The sequence below is a fragment of the Dromaius novaehollandiae genome, chromosome 22 (assembly GCF_036370855.1).
Source record: "Dromaius novaehollandiae isolate bDroNov1 chromosome 22, bDroNov1.hap1, whole genome shotgun sequence".
In the NCBI taxonomy this organism is placed as follows: Eukaryota; Metazoa; Chordata; class Aves; order Casuariiformes; family Dromaiidae; genus Dromaius; species Dromaius novaehollandiae.
Genome location: NC_088119.1, coordinates 2,955,489 through 2,974,035, shown reverse-complemented (window position 1 = coordinate 2,974,035; position 18,547 = coordinate 2,955,489).

Genomic DNA, 18,547 nt, shown 5'->3' with positions numbered 1-18,547 from the left:
TCTCCGTGGATAGTACCTTGCTCATGGCTGCTGGCTGTGCTTGTGAGGTCACAGCAGCCTCAGTGCCTCATAGTTTAGTGTCCAGCATCCCCTGCTGGCTCTGCCTGTGAGGTCACAGCAGCCTCAGTGCCTCATAGGTTAGTGTCCAGTGCCCCCTGCTGGCTCTGCTTGTGAGGTCACAGCAGCCTCAGTGCCTCCGAGGCCAGTATCAGGCTCATGGCTACTGGCTGTGCTTGTGAGGTCACAGCAGCCCCAGTGCCTCCTCTGCCACTGTCAGGCTCATGGCTGCTGCCTGTGCTTCTGAGGTCACAGCAGCCTCAGTGACTCTGTGGATAATGCCATGCTCATGGCTGCTGGCTGTGCTTCTCAGGTCACAGCAGCCTCAGTGCCTCTGAGACCAGGGGCAGTCTCATGGCTGCTGGCTGTGATTGTGAGGTCACAGCAGCCTGAATGCCTCCTAGCCCTGTGGCAGGCTCATGGCTGCTGGCTGTGCTTGTGAGGTCACAGCAGCCTGAGTTCCTCCTAAGCCTGTGGCAGACTCATGGCTGCTGGCTGTCATTGTGATGTCACAGCAGCCTCATTGCCTCCTCTGCCAGTGCCATGCTCATGGCTGCTGGCTGTGCTTGTGAGGTCACAGCAGACTCAGTGCCTCCTAGGCCAGTATCAGGCTCATGGCTGCTGGTTGTGCTTGTGAGGTCACAGCAGCCTGAATGCCTCCTAGGCCAGTGTCAGGCTCATGGCTGCTGGCTGTGCTTGTGAGGTCACAGCAGACTCAGTGCCCCAAAATGTAGTGTCCAGCACCCCCTGCTGGCTGTGCTTGTGAGGTCACAGCAGCCCCAGTGCCTCCTCTGCCAGTGCCATACTCATGGCTGCTGGCTGTGCTTGTGACGTCACAGCAGCCTGAGTGCCTCCTAGGCCCGTGGCAGGCCCATGGCTGCTGGCTGTCATTGTGACGTCACAGCAGCCTCAGTGCCTCCTAGGCCAGTGGCAGGCTCATGGCTGCTGGCTGTGCTTGTGAGGTCACAGCAGCCTCAGTGCCTCTCTGGCCAGTGGCAGGCTCATGGCTGCTGGCTGTGCTTCTCAGGTCACAGCAGCCTCAGTGCTTCATACTTTAGTGTCCAGCGTCCCCTGCTGGCTGTGCTTGTGAGGTCACAGCAGCCTCAGAGCCTCAAAAGTTGGTGTCCAGCGCCCCCTGCTGGCTCTGCTTGTGAGGTCACAGCAGCCTCAGTGTCTCCGTGGATAGTTCCATGCTCATGGCTGCTGGCTGTGCTTGTGAGGTCACAGCAGACTCAGTGCCTCTCAGGCCAGTGGCAGTCTCATGGCTGCTGGCTGTGCTTGTGAGGTCACAGCAGCCTCAGTTCCTCCTAGGCCAGTATCAGGCTCATGGCTACTGGCTGTGCTTCTGAGGTCACAGAGGCCTGAATGCCTCCTAGGCCAGTGGCAGGCTCATGGCTGCTGGCTGTGCTTGTGAGGTTATAGCAGCCTCAGTACCTCACAGTTTAGTGTCCAGCGTCCATTGCTGGCTCTGCTTGTTTGGTCACAGCAGACTCAGTGCCTCCCAGGCCAATATCAGGCTCATGGCTGCTGGCTGTGCTTGTGAGGTCACAGCAGACACAGTGCCTCCTAGGCCCGTGCCATGCTCATGGCTGCTGGCTGTGCTTGTGAGGTCACAGCAGCCTCAGTGCCTCCCAGGCCAGTATCAGGCTCATAGCTGCTGGCTGTGCTTGTGAGGTCACAGCAGCCTCAGTGCCTTCTCTGCCAGTGTCAGGCTCATGGCTGCTGGCTGTGCTTGTGAGGTCACAGCAGACTCCGTGCCTCCCAGGCCCGTGCCATGCTCATGGCTGCTGGCTGTGCTTGTGAGGTCACAGCAGCCTCAGTGCCTCGTAGGCCAGTATCAGGCTCATGGCTGCTGGCTGTGCTTGTGAGGTCACAGCAGCCTCAGTGCCTCCTAGGCCAGTGGCAGGCTCATGGCTGCTGGCTGTGCTTGTGAGGTCACAGCAGACTCAGTGCCCCAAAATGTAGTGTCCAGCGTCCCCTGCTGGCTCTGCTTGTGAGGTCACAGCAGCCCCAGTGCCTCCTCTGCCACTGTCAGGCTCATGGCTGCTGCCTGTGCTTCTGAGGTCACAGCAGCCTAAGTGACTCTGTGGATAGTGCCATGCTCATGGCTGCTGGCTGTGCACGTGAGGTCACAGCAGCCTCAGTGCCTCCGAGGCCAGTATCAGACTCGTGGCTGCTGGCTGTGCTTCTGAGGTCACAGCAGCCTGAATGCCTCCTAGGCCAGTGCAGGCTCATGGCTGCTGGCTGTGCTTGTGAGGTCACATCAGCCTCAGTGCCTCATAGTTTAGTGTCCAGCGTCCCCTGCTGGCTCTGCCTGTGAGGTCACAGCAGACTCAGTGCCTCACAGGCCACTATCAGGCTCATGGCTGCTGGCTGTGCTTGTGACGTCACAGCAGCCTCAGTGCCTCCTCTGCCAGTGCCATGCTCATGGCAGCTGGCTGTGCTTCTGAGGGCACAGCAGCCTCAGTGCCTCATCGTTTAGTGTCCAGCGTCCCCTGCTGGCTCTGCTTGTGAGGTCACAGCAGACTCAGTGCCTCATAGGTTAGTGTGCAGCGCCCCCTGCTGGCTCTGCTTGTGAGGTCACAGCAGCCGCAGTGCCTCCTAGGCCAGTGGCAGGCTCATGGCTGCTGGCTGTGCTTGTGACGTCACAGCAGCCTCAGTGCCTCCTAGGCCAGTGGCAGTCTCATGGCTGCTGGCTGTGCTTGTGAGGTCACAGCAGCCCCAGTGCCTCCTCTGCCACTGTCAGGCTCATGGCTGCTGGCTGTGCTTCTGAGGTCACAGCAGCCTCAGTGACTCTGTGGATAGTGCCATGCTCATGGCTGCTGGCTGTGCTTCTGAGGTCACAGCAGCCTCAGTGCCTCTGAGTCCAGGGGCAGTCTCATGGCTGCTGGCTGTGCTTCTCAGGTCACAGCAGCCTGAATGCCTCCTAGCCCTGTGGCAGGCTCATGGCTGCTGGCTGTGCTTGTGAGGGCACAGCAGCCTGAGTGCCTCCTAAGCCCGTGGCAGGCTCATGGCTGCTGGCTGTGCTTGTGAGGTCACAGCAGACTCAGTGCCTCCTAGGCCAGTATCAGGCTCATGGCTGCTGGTTGTGCTTGTGAGGTCACAGCAGCCTGAATGCCTCCTAGGCCAGTGTCAGGCTCATGGCTGCTGGCTGTGCTTGTGAGGTCACAGCAGACTCAGTGCCCCAAAATGTAGTGTCCAGCACCCCCTGCTGGCTGTGCTTGTGAGGTCACAGCAGCCCCAGTGCCTCCTCTGCCAGTGCCATACTCATGGCTGCTGGCTGTGCTTGTGACGTCACAGCAGCCTGAGTGCCTCCTAGGCCCGTGGCAGGCTCATGGCTGCTGGCTGTCATTGTGACGTCACAGCAGCCTCAGTGCCTCCTAGGCCAGTGGCAGTCTCATGGCTGCTGGCTGTGCTTGTGAGGTCACAGCAGCCCCAGTGCCTCCTCTGCCACTGTCAGGCTCATGGCTGCTGGCTGTGCTTCTGAGGTCACAGCAGCCTCAGTGACTCTGTGGATAGTGCCATGCTCATGGCTGCTGGCTGTGCTTCTGAGGTCACAGCAGCCTCAGTGCCTCTGAGTCCAGGGGCAGTCTCATGGCTGCTGGCTGTGCTTGTGAGGTCACAGCAGCCTCAGTGCCTCTCTGGCCAGTGGCAGGCTCATGGCTGCTGGCTGTGCTTGTGAGGTCACATCAGCCTCAGTGCTTCATAGTTTAGTGTCCAGCGTCCCCTGCTGGCTCTTCTTGTGAGGTCACAGCAGCCTCAGTGCCTCAATAGTTGGTGTCCAGCGTCCCCCGCTGGCTCTGCTTGTGAGGTCGCAGCAGACTCAGTGTCGCCGTGGATAGTACCTTGCTCATGGCTGCTGGCTGTGCTTGTGAGGTCACAGCAGCCTCAGTGCCTCATAGTTTAGTGTCCAGCATCCCCTGCTGGCTCTGCCTGTGAGGTCACAGCAGCCTCAGTGCCTCATAGGTTAGTGTCCAGTGCCCCCTGCGGGCTCTGCTTGTGAGGTCACAGCAGCCTCAGTGCCTCCGAGGCCAGTATCAGGCTCATGGCTACTGGCTGTGCTTGTGAGGTCACAGCAGCCCCAGTGCCTCCTCTGCCACTGTCAGGCTCATGGCTGCTGCCTGTGCTTCTGAGGTCACAGCAGCCTCAGTGACTCTGTGGATAGTGCCATGCTCATGGCTCCTGGCTGTGCTTCTCAGGTCACAGCAGCCTCAGTGCCTCTGAGTCCAGGGGCAGTCTCATGGCTGCTGGCTGTGATTGTGAGGTCACAGCAGCCTGAATGCCTCCTAGCCCTGTGGCAGGCTCATGGCTGCTGGCTGTGCTTGTGACGTCACAGCAGCCTGAGTTCCTCCTAAGCCTGTGGCAGGCTCATGGCTGCTGGCTGTCATTGTGATGTCACAGCAGCCTCAGTGCCTCCTCTGCCAGTGCCATGCTCATGGCTGCTGGCTGTGCTTGTGAGGTCACAGCAGCCTGAGTGCCTCCTCTGCCAGTATCAGGCTCATGGCTGCTGGTTGTGCTTGTGAGGTCACAGCAGCCTGAGTGCCTCGTAGGCCAGTGTCAGGCTCATGGCTGCTGGCTGTGCTTGTGAGGTCACAGCAGCCCCAGTGCCTCCTCTGCCAGTGCCATGCTCATGGCTGCTGGCTGTGCTTGTGACGTCACAGCAGCCTGAGTGCCTCCTAGGCCCGTGGCAGGCCCATGGCTGCTGGCTGTCATTGTGACGTCACAGCAGCCTCAGTGCCTCCTAGGCCAGTGGCAGGCTCATGGCTGCTGGCTGTGCTTGTGAGGTCACAGCAGCCTCAGTGCCTCTCTGGCCAGTGGCAGGCTCATGGCTGCTGGCTGTGCTTCTCAGGTCACAGCAGCCTCAGTGCTTCATACTTTAGTGTCCAGCGTCCCCTGCTGGCTGTGCTTGTGAGGTCACAGCAGCCTCAGAGCCTCAAAAGTTGGTGTCCAGCGCCCCCTGCTGGCTCTGCTTGTGAGGTCGCAGTAGACTCAGTGTCTCCGTGGATAGTTCCATGCTCATGGCTGCTGGCTGTGCTTGTGAGGTCACAGCAGCCTCAGTGCCTCCTAGGCCAATATCAGGCTCATGGCTGCTGGCTGTGCTTGTGAGGTCACAGCAGACACAGTGCCTCCTAGGCCCGTGCCATGCTCATGGCTGCTGGCTGTGCTTGTGAGGTCACAGCAGCCTCAGTGCCTCCCAGGCCAGTATCAGGCTCATAGCTGCTGCCTGTGCTTGTGAGGTCACAGCAGCCTCAGTGCCTTCTCTGCCAGTGTCAGGCTCATGGCTGCTGGCTGTGCTTGTGAGGTCACAGCAGACTCCGTGCCTCCCAGGCCCGTGCCATGCTCATGGCTGCTGGCTGTGCTTGTGAGGTCACAGCAGCCTCAGTGCCTCGTAGGCCAGTATCAGGCTCATGGCTGCTGGCTGTGCTTGTGACGTCACAGCAGACACAGTGCCTCCTAGGCCAGTGGCAGGCTCATGGCTGCTGGCTGTGCTTGTGAGGTCACAGCAGACTCAGTGCCCCAAAATGTAGTGTCCAGCGTCCCCTGCTGGCTCTGCTTGTGAGGTCACAGCAGCCCCAGTGCCTCCTCTGCCACTGTCAGGCTCATGGCTGCTGCCTGTGCTTCTGAGGTCACAGCAGCCTAAGTGACTCTGTGGATAGTGCCATGCTCATGGCTGCTGGCTGTGCACGTGAGGTCACAGCAGCCTCAGTGCCTCTGAGTCCAGGGGCAGTCTCATGGCTGCTGGCTGTGCTTGTGAGGTCACAGCAGCCTGAATGCCTCCTAGTCCTGTGGCAGGCTCATGGCTGCTGGCTGTCATTGTGACGTCACAGCAGCCTCAGTGCCTGCTCTGCCAGTGCCATTCTCATGGCCGCTGGCTGTGCTTGTGAGGTCACAGCAGCCTCAGTGCCTCCTAGGCCAGTATCAGGCTCATGGCTGCTGGTTGTGCTTGTGAGGTCACAGCAGCCTGAATGCCTCCTAGGCCAGTGGCAGGCTCATGGCTGCTGGCTGTGCTTGTGAGGTCACAGCAACCTCAGTGCCTCCTAATTTAGTTTCCAGCGTCCCCTGCTGGCTCTGATTGTGAGGTCACAGCAGACTCAGTGCCTCATAGGTTAGTGTGCAGCGCCCCCTGCTGGCTCTGCTTGTGAGGTCACAGCAGCCTCAGTGCCTCACAGGCCAGCATCAGGCTCATGGCTGCTGGCTGTGCTTGTGACGTCACAGCAGCCTCAGTGACCCTGTGGATAGTGCCATGCTCAAGGCTGCTGGCTGTGCTTGTGAGGTCACAGCAGCCTCAGTGCCTCCTAGGCCAGTATCAGGCTCATGGCTGCTGGCTGTCCTTGTGAGGTCACAGAAACCTGAATGCCTCCTAGGCCAGTGGAAGGCTCATGGCTGCTGGCTGTGCTTGTGAGGTCACAGCAGCCTCAGTGCCTCATCGTTTAGTGTCCAGCGTCCCCTGCTGGCTGTGCTTGTGAGGTCACAGCAGACTCAGTGCCTCATAGATTAGTGTGCAGAGCCCCCTGCTGGCTCTGCTTGTGAGGTCACAGCAGCCTCAGTGCCTCTCAGGCCAGTATCAGGCTCATGGCTGCTGGCTGTGCTTGTGACGTCACAGCAGCCTGAGTGCCTCCTAGGCCAGTATCAGGCTCATGGCTGCTGGCTGTGCTTGTGAGGTCACAGCAGCCTCAGTGCTTCATAGTTTAGTGTCCAGCGACCCCTGCTGGCTGTGCTTGTGAGGTCACAGCAGACTCAGTGCCTCAAAAGTTGGTGTCCAGCGCCCCCTGCTGGCTCTGCTTGTGAGGTCGCAGCAGACTCAGTGTCTCCGTGGATAGTACCATGCTCATGGCTGCTGGCTGTGCTTGTGAGGTCACAGCAGCCTCAGTGACTCCTAGGCCAGTGCCATGCTCATGGCTGCTGGCTGTGCTTGTGAGGTTATAGCAGCCTCAGTGCCTCACAGTTTAGTGTCCAGCGTCCATTGCTGGCTCTGCTTGTTTGGTCACAGCAGACTCAGTGCCTCCTAGGTTAGTGTCCAGCGCCCCCTGCTGGCTCTGCTTGTGAGGTCACAGCAGACTCAGTGCCTCCTAGGTTAGTGTCCAGCGCCCCCTGCTGGCTCTGCTTGTGAGGTCACAGCAGACTCAGTGTCTCCGTGGATAGTGCCATGCTCATGGCTGCTGGCTGTGCTTGTGACGTCACAGCAGACTCAGTGCCTCCTAGGCCCGTGCCATGCTCATGGCTGCTGGCTGTGCTTGTGAGGTCACAGCAGCCTCAGTGCCTCCTAGGCCAGTATCAGGCTCATGGCTGCTGGCTGTGCTTGTGAGGTCACAGCAGCCTCAGTGCCTCCTAGGCCAGTGGCAGGCTCATGGCTGCTGGCTGTGCTTGTGAGGTCACAGCAGACTCAGTGCCTCCTCTGCCAGTGTCAGGCGCATGGCTGCTGGCTGCGCTTCTGAGGTCACAGCAGCCTCAGTGACTCTGTGGACAGTGCCATGCTCATGGCTGCTGGCTGTGCTTGTGAGGTCACAGCAGCCTCAGTGCCTCTGAGTCCAGGGGCAGTCTCATGGCTGCTGGCTGTGCTTGTGAGGTCACAGCAGCCTGAATGCCTCCTCGGCCAGCGGCAGGCTCATGGCTGCTGGCTGTGCTTGTGAGGTCACAGCAGCCTCAGTGCCTGATCGTTTAGTGTCCAGCGTCCCCTGCTGGCTCTGATTGTGAGGTCACAGCAGACTCAGTGCCTCAAAACTTAGTGTGCAGCGCCCCCTGCTGGCTGTGCTTGTGAGGTCACAGCAGCCCCACTGCCTCCTCTGCCAGTGTCAGGCGCATGGCTGCTGGCTGCGCTTCTGAGGTCACAGCAGCCTCAGTGACTCTGTGGACAGTGCCATGCTCATGGCTGCTGACTGTGCTTGTGAGGTCACAGCAGCCTCAGTGCCTCTGAGTCCAGGGGCAGTCTCATGGCTGCTGGCTGTGCTTGTGAGGTCACAGCAGCCTGAATGCCTCCTCGGCCAGTGGCAGGCTCATGGCTGCTGGCTGTGCTTGTGAGGTCACAGCAGCCTCAGTGCCTCATCGTTTAGTGTCCAGCGTCCCCTGCTGGCTCTGATTGTGAGGTCACAGCAGACTCAGTGCCTCAGAAGTTGGAGTCCAGCGCCCCCTGCTAGCTCTGCTTGTGAGGTCACAGCAGACTCAGTGTCTCCGTGGGTAGTGCCATGCTCATGGCTGCTGGCTGTGCTTGTGACATCACAGCAGACTCAGTGCCTCCTAGGCCCGTGCCATGCTCATGGCTGCTAGCTGTGCTTGTGAGGTCACAGCAGCCTCAGTGCCTCCGAGGCCAGTATCAGGCTCATGGCTGCTGGCTGTGCTTGTGAGGTCACACCAGCATCAGTGCCTCCTAGGCCAGTGGCAGGCTCATGGCTGCTGGCTGTGCTTGTGAGGTCACAGCAGCCTGAATGCCTCCTCGGCCAGTGGCAGGCTCATGGCTGCTGGCTGTGCTTGTGAGGTCACAGCAGCCTCAGTGCCTCATCGTTTAGTGTCCAGCGTCCCCTGCTGGCTCTGATTGTGAGGTCACAGCAGACTCAGTGCCTCAAAAGTTAGTGTGCAGCGCCCCCTGCTGACTGTGCTTGTGAGGTCACAGCAGCCTCAGTGCCTCCTCTGCCACTGCCAGGGTCATGGCTGCTGGCTGTGCTTGTGAGGTCACAGCAGCCTCAGTGCCTCTGAGGCCAGTGTCAGGCTCATGGCTGCTGGCTGTGCTTGTGAGGTCACAGCAGCCTCAGTGCCTCCTCTGCCAGTGCCAGGGTCATGGCTGCTGGCTGTGCTTGTGAGGTCACAGCAGCCTCAGTGCCTCCGAGGCCCGTAGCAGGCTCATGGCTGCAGGCTGTGATTGTGACGTCACAGCAGCCTCAGTGCCTCCTCTGCCAGTGCCATGCTCATGGCTGCTGGCTGTGCTTGTGAGGTCACAGCAGACTCAGTGCCTCAAAAGTTGGTGTCCAGCGCCCCCTGCTGGCTCTGCTTGTGAGGTCGCAGCAGACTCAGTGTCTCCGTGGATAGTACCATGCTCATGGCTGCTGGCTGTGCTTGTGAGGTCACAGCAGCCTCAGTGACTCCTAGGCCAGTGCCATGCTCATGGCTGCTGGCTGTGCTTGTGAGGTTATAGCAGCCTCAGTGCCTCACAGTTTAGTGTCCAGCGTCCATTGCTGGCTCTGCTTGTTTGGTCACAGCAGACTCAGTGCCTCCTAGGTTAGTGTCCAGCGCCCCCTGCTGGCTCTGCTTGTGAGGTCACAGCAGACTCAGTGCCTCCTAGGTTAGTGTCCAGCGCCCCCTGCTGGCTCTGCTTGTGAGGTCACAGCAGACTCAGTGTCTCCGTGGATAGTGCCATGCTCATGGCTGCTGGCTGTGCTTGTGACGTCACAGCAGACTCAGTGCCTCCTAGGCCCGTGCCATGCTCATGGCTGCTGGCTGTGCTTGTGAGGTCACAGCAGCCTCAGTGCCTCCTAGGCCAGTATCAGGCTCATGGCTGCTGGCTGTGCTTGTGAGGTCACAGCAGCCTCAGTGCCTCCTAGGCCAGTGGCAGGCTCATGGCTGCTGGCTGTGCTTGTGAGGTCACAGCAGACTCAGTGCCTCCTCTGCCAGTGTCAGGCGCATGGCTGCTGGCTGCGCTTCTGAGGTCACAGCAGCCTCAGTGACTCTGTGGACAGTGCCATGCTCATGGCTGCTGGCTGTGCTTGTGAGGTCACAGCAGCCTCAGTGCCTCTGAGTCCAGGGGCAGTCTCATGGCTGCTGGCTGTGCTTGTGAGGTCACAGCAGCCTGAATGCCTCCTCGGCCAGCGGCAGGCTCATGGCTGCTGGCTGTGCTTGTGAGGTCACAGCAGCCTCAGTGCCTGATCGTTTAGTGTCCAGCGTCCCCTGCTGGCTCTGATTGTGAGGTCACAGCAGACTCAGTGCCTCAAAACTTAGTGTGCAGCGCCCCCTGCTGGCTGTGCTTGTGAGGTCACAGCAGCCCCACTGCCTCCTCTGCCAGTGTCAGGCGCATGGCTGCTGGCTGCGCTTCTGAGGTCACAGCAGCCTCAGTGACTCTGTGGACAGTGCCATGCTCATGGCTGCTGACTGTGCTTGTGAGGTCACAGCAGCCTCAGTGCCTCTGAGTCCAGGGGCAGTCTCATGGCTGCTGGCTGTGCTTGTGAGGTCACAGCAGCCTGAATGCCTCCTCGGCCAGTGGCAGGCTCATGGCTGCTGGCTGTGCTTGTGAGGTCACAGCAGCCTCAGTGCCTCATCGTTTAGTGTCCAGCGTCCCCTGCTGGCTCTGATTGTGAGGTCACAGCAGACTCAGTGCCTCAGAAGTTGGAGTCCAGCGCCCCCTGCTAGCTCTGCTTGTGAGGTCACAGCAGACTCAGTGTCTCCGTGGGTAGTGCCATGCTCATGGCTGCTGGCTGTGCTTGTGACATCACAGCAGACTCAGTGCCTCCTAGGCCCGTGCCATGCTCATGGCTGCTAGCTGTGCTTGTGAGGTCACAGCAGCCTCAGTGCCTCCGAGGCCAGTATCAGGCTCATGGCTGCTGGCTGTGCTTGTGAGGTCACACCAGCATCAGTGCCTCCTAGGCCAGTGGCAGGCTCATGGCTGCTGGCTGTGCTTGTGAGGTCACAGCAACCTGAATGCCTCCTCGGCCAGTGGCAGGCTCATGGCTGCTGGCTGTGCTTGTGAGGTCACAGCAGCCTCAGTGCCTCATCGTTTAGTGTCCAGCGTCCCCTGCTGGCTCTGATTGTGAGGTCACAGCAGACTCAGTGCCTCAAAAGTTAGTGTGCAGCGCCCCCTGCTGACTGTGCTTGTGAGGTCACAGCAGCCTCAGTGCCTCCTCTGCCACTGCCAGGGTCATGGCTGCTGGCTGTGCTTGTGAGGTCACAGCAGCCTCAGTGCCTCTGAGGCCAGTGTCAGGCTCATGGCTGCTGGCTGTGCTTGTGAGGTCACAGCAGCCTCAGTGCCTCCTCTGCCAGTGCCAGGGTCATGGCTGCTGGCTGTGCTTGTGAGGTCACAGCAGCCTCAGTGCCTCCGAGGCCCGTAGCAGGCTCATGGCTGCAGGCTGTGATTGTGACGTCACAGCAGCCTCAGTGCCTCCTCTGCCAGTGCCATGCTCATGGCTGCTGGCTGTGCTTGTGAGGTCACAGCAGACTCAGTGCCTCCTAGGCCAGTATCAGGCTCATGGCTGCTGGCTGTGCTTCTGAGGTCACAGAAATCTGAATGTCTCCTAGGCCAGTGGCAGGCTCATGGCTGCTGGCTGTGCTTGTGAGGTCACAGCAGCCTCAGTGCCTCATAGGTTAGTGTCCAGCGTCCCCTGCTGGCTGTGCTTGTGAGGTCACAGCAGCCTGAATGCCTCCTCTGCCAGTGCCATGCTCATGGCTGCTGGCTGTGCTTGTGAGGTCACAGCAGCCTCAGTGCCTCCTAGGCCCGTGGCAGGCTCATGGCTGCTGGCTGTGCTTCTGAGGTCACAGCAGCCTGAATGCCTCCTAGGCCAGTGTCAGGCTCATGGCTGCTGGCTGTGCTTGTGAGGTCACAGCAGACTCAGTGCCCCAAAAGTTAGTGTCCAGCGTCCCCTGCTGGCTGTGCTTGTGAGGTCACAGCAGCCCCAGTGCCTCCTAGGCCAGTATCAGGCTCATGGCTGCTGGTTGTGCTTGTGAGGTCACAGCAACCTCAGTGCCTCATAATTTAGTTTCCAGCTTCCCCTGCTGGCTCTGATTGTGAGGTCACAGCAGACTCAGTGCCTCATAGGTTAGTGTGCAGCGCCCCCTGCTGGCTCTGCTTGTGAGGTCACAGCAGCCTCAGTGACTCACAGGCCAGTATCAGGCTCATGGCTGCTGGCTGTGCTTGTGAGGTCACAGAAACCTGAATGCCTCCTAGGCCAGTGGAAGGCTCATGGCTGCTGGCTGTGCTTGTGAGGTCACAGCAGCCTCAGTGCCTCATCGTTTAGTGTCCAGCGTCCCCTGCTGGCTGTGCTTGTGAGGTCACAGCAGACTCAGTGACTCATAGGTTAGTGTGCAGAGCCCCCTGCTGGCTCTGCTTGTGAGGTCACAGCAGCCTCAGTGCCTCTCAGGCCAATATCAGGCTCATGGCTGCTGGCTGTGCTCGTGACGTCACGGCAGCCTCAGTGCCTCCTAGGCCAGTATCAGGCTCATGGCTGCTGGCTGTGCTTGTGAGGTCACAGCAGCCTCAGTGCTTCATAGTTTAGTGTCCAGCGACCCCTGCTGGCTGTGCTTGTGAGGTCACAGCAGACTCAGTGCCTCAAAAGTTGGTGTCCAGCGCCCCCTGCTGGCTCTGCTTGTGAGGTCGCAGCAGACTCAGTGTCTCCGTGGATAGTACCATGCTCATGGCTGCTGGCTGTGCTTGTGAGGTCACAGCAGCCTCAGTGCCTCTCAGGCCAGTGGCAGTCTCATGGCTGCTGGCTGTGCTTGTGAGGTCACAGCAGCCTGAGTTCCTCCTAGGCCAGTATCAAGCTCATGGCTACTGGCTGTGCTTCTGAGGTCACAGAGGCCTGAATGCCTCCTAGGCCAGTGGCAGGCTCATGGCTGCTGGCTGTGCTTGTGAGGTTATAGCAGCCTCAGTGCCTCACAGTTTAGTGTCCAGCGTCCATTGCTGGCTCTGCTTGTTTGGTCACAGCAGACTCAGTGCCTCAAAAGTTGGTGTACAGCGCCCCCTGCTGGCTCTGCTTGTGAGGTCACAGCAGACTCAGTGTCTCCGTGGATAGTGCCATGCTCATGGCTGCTGGCTGTGCTTGTGACGTCACAGCAGACTCAGTGCCTCCTAGGCCCGTGCCATGCTCATGGCTGCTGGCTGTGCTTGTGAGGTCACAGCAGCCTCAGTGCCTCCTAGGCCAGTATCAGGCTCATGGCTGCTGGCTGTGCTTGTGAGGTCACACCAGCCTCAGTGCCTCCTAGGCCAGTGTCAGGCTCATGGCTGCTGGCTGTGCTTGTGAGGTCACAGCAGACTCAGTGCCTCCTCTGCCAGTGTCAGGCGCATGGCTGCTGGCTGCGCTTCTGAGGTCACAGCAGCCTCAGTGACTCTGTGGACAGTGCCATGCTCATGGCTGCTGGCTGTGCTTGTGAGGTCACAGCAGCCTGAATGCCTCCTCGGCCAGCGGAAGGCTCATGGCTGCTGGCTGTGCTTGTGAGGTCACAGCAGCCTCAGTGCCTCATCGTTTAGTGTCCAGCGTCCCCTGCTGGCTCTGATTGTGAGGTCACAGCAGACTCAGTGCCTCAAAAGTTAGTGTGCAGCGCCCCCTGCTGGCTGTGCTTGTGAGGTCACAGCAGCCCCACTGCCTCCTCTGCCAGTGTCAGGCGCATGGCTGCTGGCTGCGCTTCTGAGGTCACAGCAGCCTCACTGACTCTGTGGACAGTGCCATGCTCATGGCTGCTGGCTGTGCTTGTGAGGTCACAGCAGCCTCAGTGCCTCTGAGTCCAGGGGCAGTCTCATGGCTGCTGGCTGTGCTTGTGAGGTCACAGCAGCCTGAATGGCTCCTCGGCCAGTGGCAGGCTCATGGCTGCTGGCTGTGCTTGTGAGGTCACAGCAGCCTCAGTGCCTCATCGTTTAGTGTCCAGCGTCCCCTGCTGGCCCTGATTGTGAGGTCACAGCAGACTCAGTGCCTCAGAAGTTGGAGTCCAGCGCCCCCTGCTAGCTCTGCTTGTGAGGTCACAGCAGACTCAGTGTCTCCGTGGGTAGTGCCATGCTCATGGCTGCTGGCTGTGCTTGTGACGTCACAGCAGACTCAGTGCCTCCTAGGCCCGTGCCATGCTCATGGCTGCTAGCTGTGCTTGTGAGGTCACAGCAGCCTCAGTGCCTCCGAGGCCAGTATCAGGCTCATGGCTGCTGGCTGTGCTTGTGAGGTCACACCAGCATCAGTGCCTCCTAGGCCAGTGGCAGGCTCATGGCTGCTGGCTGTGCTTGTGAGGTCACAGCAGCCTGAATGCCTCCTCGGCCAGTGGCAGGCTCATGGCTGCTGGCTGTGCTTGTGAGGTCACAGCAGCCTCAGTGCCTCATCGTTTAGTGTCCAGCGTCCCCTGCTGGCTCTGATTGTGAGGTCACAGCAGACTCAGTGCCTCAAAAGTTAGTGTGCAGCGCCCCCTGCTGACTGTGCTTGTGAGGTCACAGCAGCCTCAGTGCCTCCTCTGCCAGTGCCAGGGTCATGGCTGCTGGCTGTGCTTGTGAGGTCACAGCAGCCTCAGTGCCTCCCAGGCCAGTGTCAGGCTCATGGCTGCTGGCTGTGCTTGTGAGGTCACAGCAGCCTCAGTGCCTCCTCTGCCAGTGCCAGGGTCATGGCTGCTGGCTGTGCTTGTGAGGTCACAGCAGCCTCAGTGCCTCCGAGGCCCGTGGCAGGCTCATGGCTGCAGGCTGTGATTGTGACGTCACAGCAGCCTCAGTGCCTCCTCTGCCAGTGCCATGCTCATGGCTGCTGGCTGTGCTTGTGACGTCACAGCAGCCTCAGTGCCTCCTAGGCCAGTGGCAGGCTCATGGCTGCTGGCTGTGCTTGTGAGGTCACAGCAGACTCAGTGCCTCCTAGGCCAGTATCAGGCTCATGGCTGCTGGCTGTGCTTCTGAGGTCACAGAAATCTGAATGTCTCCTAGGCCAGTGGCAGGCTCATGGCTGCTGGCTGTGCTTGTGAGGTCACAGCAGCCTCAGTGCCTCATAGGTTAGTGTCCAGCGTCCCCTGCTGGCTGTGCTTGTGAGGTCACAGCAGCCTGAATGCCTCCTCTGCCAGTGCCATGCTCATGGCTGCTGGCTGTGCTTGTGAGGTCACAGCAGCCTCAGTGCCTCCTAGGCCCGTGGCAGGCTCATGGCTGCTGGCTGTGCTTCTGAGGTCACAGCAGCCTGAATGCCTCCTAGGCCAGTGTCAGGCTCATGGCTGCTGGCTGTGCTTGTGAGGTCACAGCAGACTCAGTGCCCCAAAAGTTAGTGTCCAGCGTCCCCTGCTGGCTGTGCTTGTGAGGTCACAGCAGCCCCAGTGCCTCCTCTGCCAGTATCATGCTCATGGCTGCTGGCTGTGCTTGTGACGTCACAGCAGCCTGAGTGCCTCCTAGGCCCGTGGCAGTCTCATGGCTGCTGGCTGTGATTGTGAGGTCACAGCAGCCTCAGTGCCTCATAGTTTAGTGTCCAGCGTGCCCTGCTGGCTCTGCTTGTGGGGTCACAGCAGACTTAGTGCCTCATAGGTTAGTGTGCAGCGCCCCCTGCTGGCTGTGCTTGTGAGGTCACAGCAGCCTCAGTGCCTCACAGGCCAGTATCAGGCTCATGGCTGCTGGCTGTGCTTGTGACGTCACAGCAGCCTCCGTGCCTCCTCTGCCACTGCCATGCTCATGGCTGCTGGCTGTGCTTGTGAGGTCACAGCAGCCTCAGTGCCTCCTAGGCCAGTATCAGGCTCATGGCTGCTGGCTGTGCTTGTGAGGTCACAGAAATCTGCATGCCTCCTAGGCCAGTGTCAGGCTCATGGCTGCTGGCTGTGCTTGTGAGGTCACAGCAGCCTCAGTGCCTCATAATTTAGTGTCCAGCGTCCCCTGCTGGCTCTGCTTGTGAGGTCACAGCAGACTCAGTGCCTCATAGGTTAGTGTCCAGTGCCCCCTGCTGGCTCTGCTTGTGAGGTCACAGCAGCCTCAGTGCCTCACAGGCCAGTATCAGGCTCATGGCTGCTGGCTGTGCTTGTGACGTCACAGCAGCCTCAGTGCCTCTCTGGCCAGTGGCAGGCTCATGGCTGCTGGCTGTGCTTGTGAGGTCACAGCAGCCTAAGTGCCTCCTAGGCCAGTATCAGGCTCATGGCTGCTGGCTGTGCTTGTGAGGTCACAGCAGACTCAGTGCCTCCCAGGCCAATATCAGGCTCATGGCTGCTGGCTGTGCTTGTGACGTCACAGCAGACTCAGTGCCCCAAAAATTAGTGTCCAGCGTCCCCTGCTGGCTCTGCTTGTGAGGTCACAGCAGACTCAGTGCCTCATAGGTTAGTGTGAAGCGCCCCCTGCTGGCTCTGCTTGTGAGGTCACAGCAGACTCAGTGCCTCATATTTTAGTGTGCAGCGCCCCCTGCTGTCTGTGCTTGTGAGGTCACAGCAGCCTCAGTGCCTCCTCTGCCACTGCCATGCTCATGGCTGCTGGCTGTGCTTGTGAGGTCACAGCAGCCTCAGTGCCTCCTAGGCCAGTATCAGGCTCATGGCTGCTGGCTGTGCTTCTGAGGTCACAGAAATCTGAATGCCTCCTAGGCCAGTGGCAGGCTCATGGCTGCTGGCTGTGCTTGTGAGGTCACAGCAGCCTCAGTGCCTCATAGTTTAGTGTCCAGTGCCCCCTGCTGGCTCTGCTTGTGAGGTCACAGCAGCCTCAGTGCCTCACAGGCCAGTATCAGGCACATGGCTGCTGGCTGTGCTTGTGAGGTCACAGCAGCCTCAGTGCCTCCTCTGCCAGTGCCATGCTCATGGCTGCTGGCTGTGCTTGTGAGGTCACAGCAGCCTCAGTGCCTCCTAGGCCAGTATCAGGCTCATGGCTGCTGGCTGTGCTTGTGAGGTCACAGCAGCCTCAGGGCCTCCTAGGCCAGTGGCAGGCTCATGGCTGCTGTCTGTGCTTGTGAGGTCACATCAGCCTCAGTGCTTCATAGCTTAGTGTCCAGCGTCCCCTGCTGGCTGTGCTTGTGAGGTCACAGCAGACTCAGTGCCTCAGAAGATGGAGTCCAGCATCCCCTCCTGGCTGTGCTTGTGAGGTCACAGCAGCCTCAGTGCCTCATAGTTTATTGTCCAGCGTCCCCTGCTGGCTCTGCTTGTGAGGTCACAGCAGACTCAGTGCCTCATAGGTTAGTGTGCAGCGCCCCCTGCTGGCTCTGCTTGTGAGGTCACAGCAGACTCAGTGCCTCATAGGTTAGTGTGCAGCGCCCCCTGCTGGCTGTGCTTGTGAGGTCACAGCAGCCTCAGTGTTTCATAGTTTAGTGTGCAGCCTCCCCTGCTGGCTGTGTTTGTGAGGTCACAGCAGACTCAGTGCCTCAGAAGATGGAGTCCAGCGCCCCCTGCTGGCTCTGCTTGTGAGGTCACAGGAGACTCAGTGTCTCCGTGGATAGTGCCATGCTCATGGCTGCTGGCTGTGCTTGTGACGTCACAGCAGACTCAGTGCCTCCTAGGCCCGTGCCATGCTCATGGCTGCCAGCTGTGCTTGTGAGGTCACAGCAGCCTCAGTGCCTCCTAGGCCAGTGTCAGGCTCATGGCTGCTGGCTGTGCTTCTGAGGTCACAGAAATCTGAATGCCTCCTAGGCCAGTGGCAGGCTCATGGCTGCTGGCTGTGCTTGTGAGGTCACAGCAGCCTCAGTGCCTCATAGTTTAGTGTCCAGCGTCCCCTGCTGGCTCTGCTTGTGAGGTCACAGCAGACTCAGTGCCTCATAGGTTAGTGTGCAGCGCCCCCTGCTGGCTGTGCTTGTGAGGTCACAGCAGCGTCAGTGCCTCACAGGCCAGTATCAGGCTCATGGCTGCTGGCTGTGCTTGTGACGTCACAGCAGCCTCCGTGCCTCCTCTGCCAGTGCCATGCTCATGGCTGCTGGCTGTGCTTGTGAGGTCACAGCAGCCTCAGTGCCTCCTAGGCCAGTATCAGGCTCATGGCTGCTGGCTGTGCTTCTGAGGTCACAGAAACCTGAATGCCTCCTAGGCCAGTGGCAGGCTCATGGCTGCTGTCTGTGCTTGTGAGGTCACATCAGCCTCAGTGCTTCATAGTTTAGTGTCCAGCGTCCCCTGCTGGCTGTGCTTGTGAGGTCACAGCAGACTCAGTGCCTCAGAAGATGGAGTCCAGCGTCCCCTGCTGGCTGTGCTTGTGAGGTCACAGCAGACTCAGTGCCTCAGAAGTTGGAGTCCAGCGCCCCCTGCTGGCTCTGCTTGTGAGGTCACAGCAGACTCAGTGTCTCCGTGGATAGTGCCATGCTCATGGCTGCTGGCTGTGCTTGTGAGGTCACAGCAGCCTCAGTGCCTCATAGTTTAGTGTCCAGCGTCCCCTGCTGGCTCTGCTTGTGAGGTCACAGCAGACTCAGTGCCTCATAGGTTAGTGTGCAGCGCCCCCTGCTGGCTGTGCTTGTGAGGTCACAGCAGCCTCAGTGCCTCCTCTGCCAGTGTCAGGGTCATGGCTGCTGGCTGTGCTTGTGACGTCACAGCAGCCTGAGTGCCTCCTAGACCCGTGGCAGGCTCATGGCTGCTGGCTGTCATTGTGAGGTCACAGCAGCCTCAGTGCCTCATAGTTTAGTGTCCAGCGTCCCCTGCTGGCTCTGCTTGTGAGGTCACAGCAGACTCAGTGCCTCATAGGTTAGTGTGCAGCGCCCCCTGCTGGCTGTGCTTGTGAGGTCACAGCAGCCTCAGTGCCTCACAGGCCAATATCAGGCTCATGGCTGCTGGCTGTGCTTGTGACGTCACAGCAGCCTCCGTGCCTCCTCTGCCACTGCCATGCTCATGGCTGCTGGCTGTGCTTGTGAGGTCACAGCAGCCTCAGTGCCTCCTAGGCCAGTATCAGGCTCATGGCTGCTGGCTGTGCTTG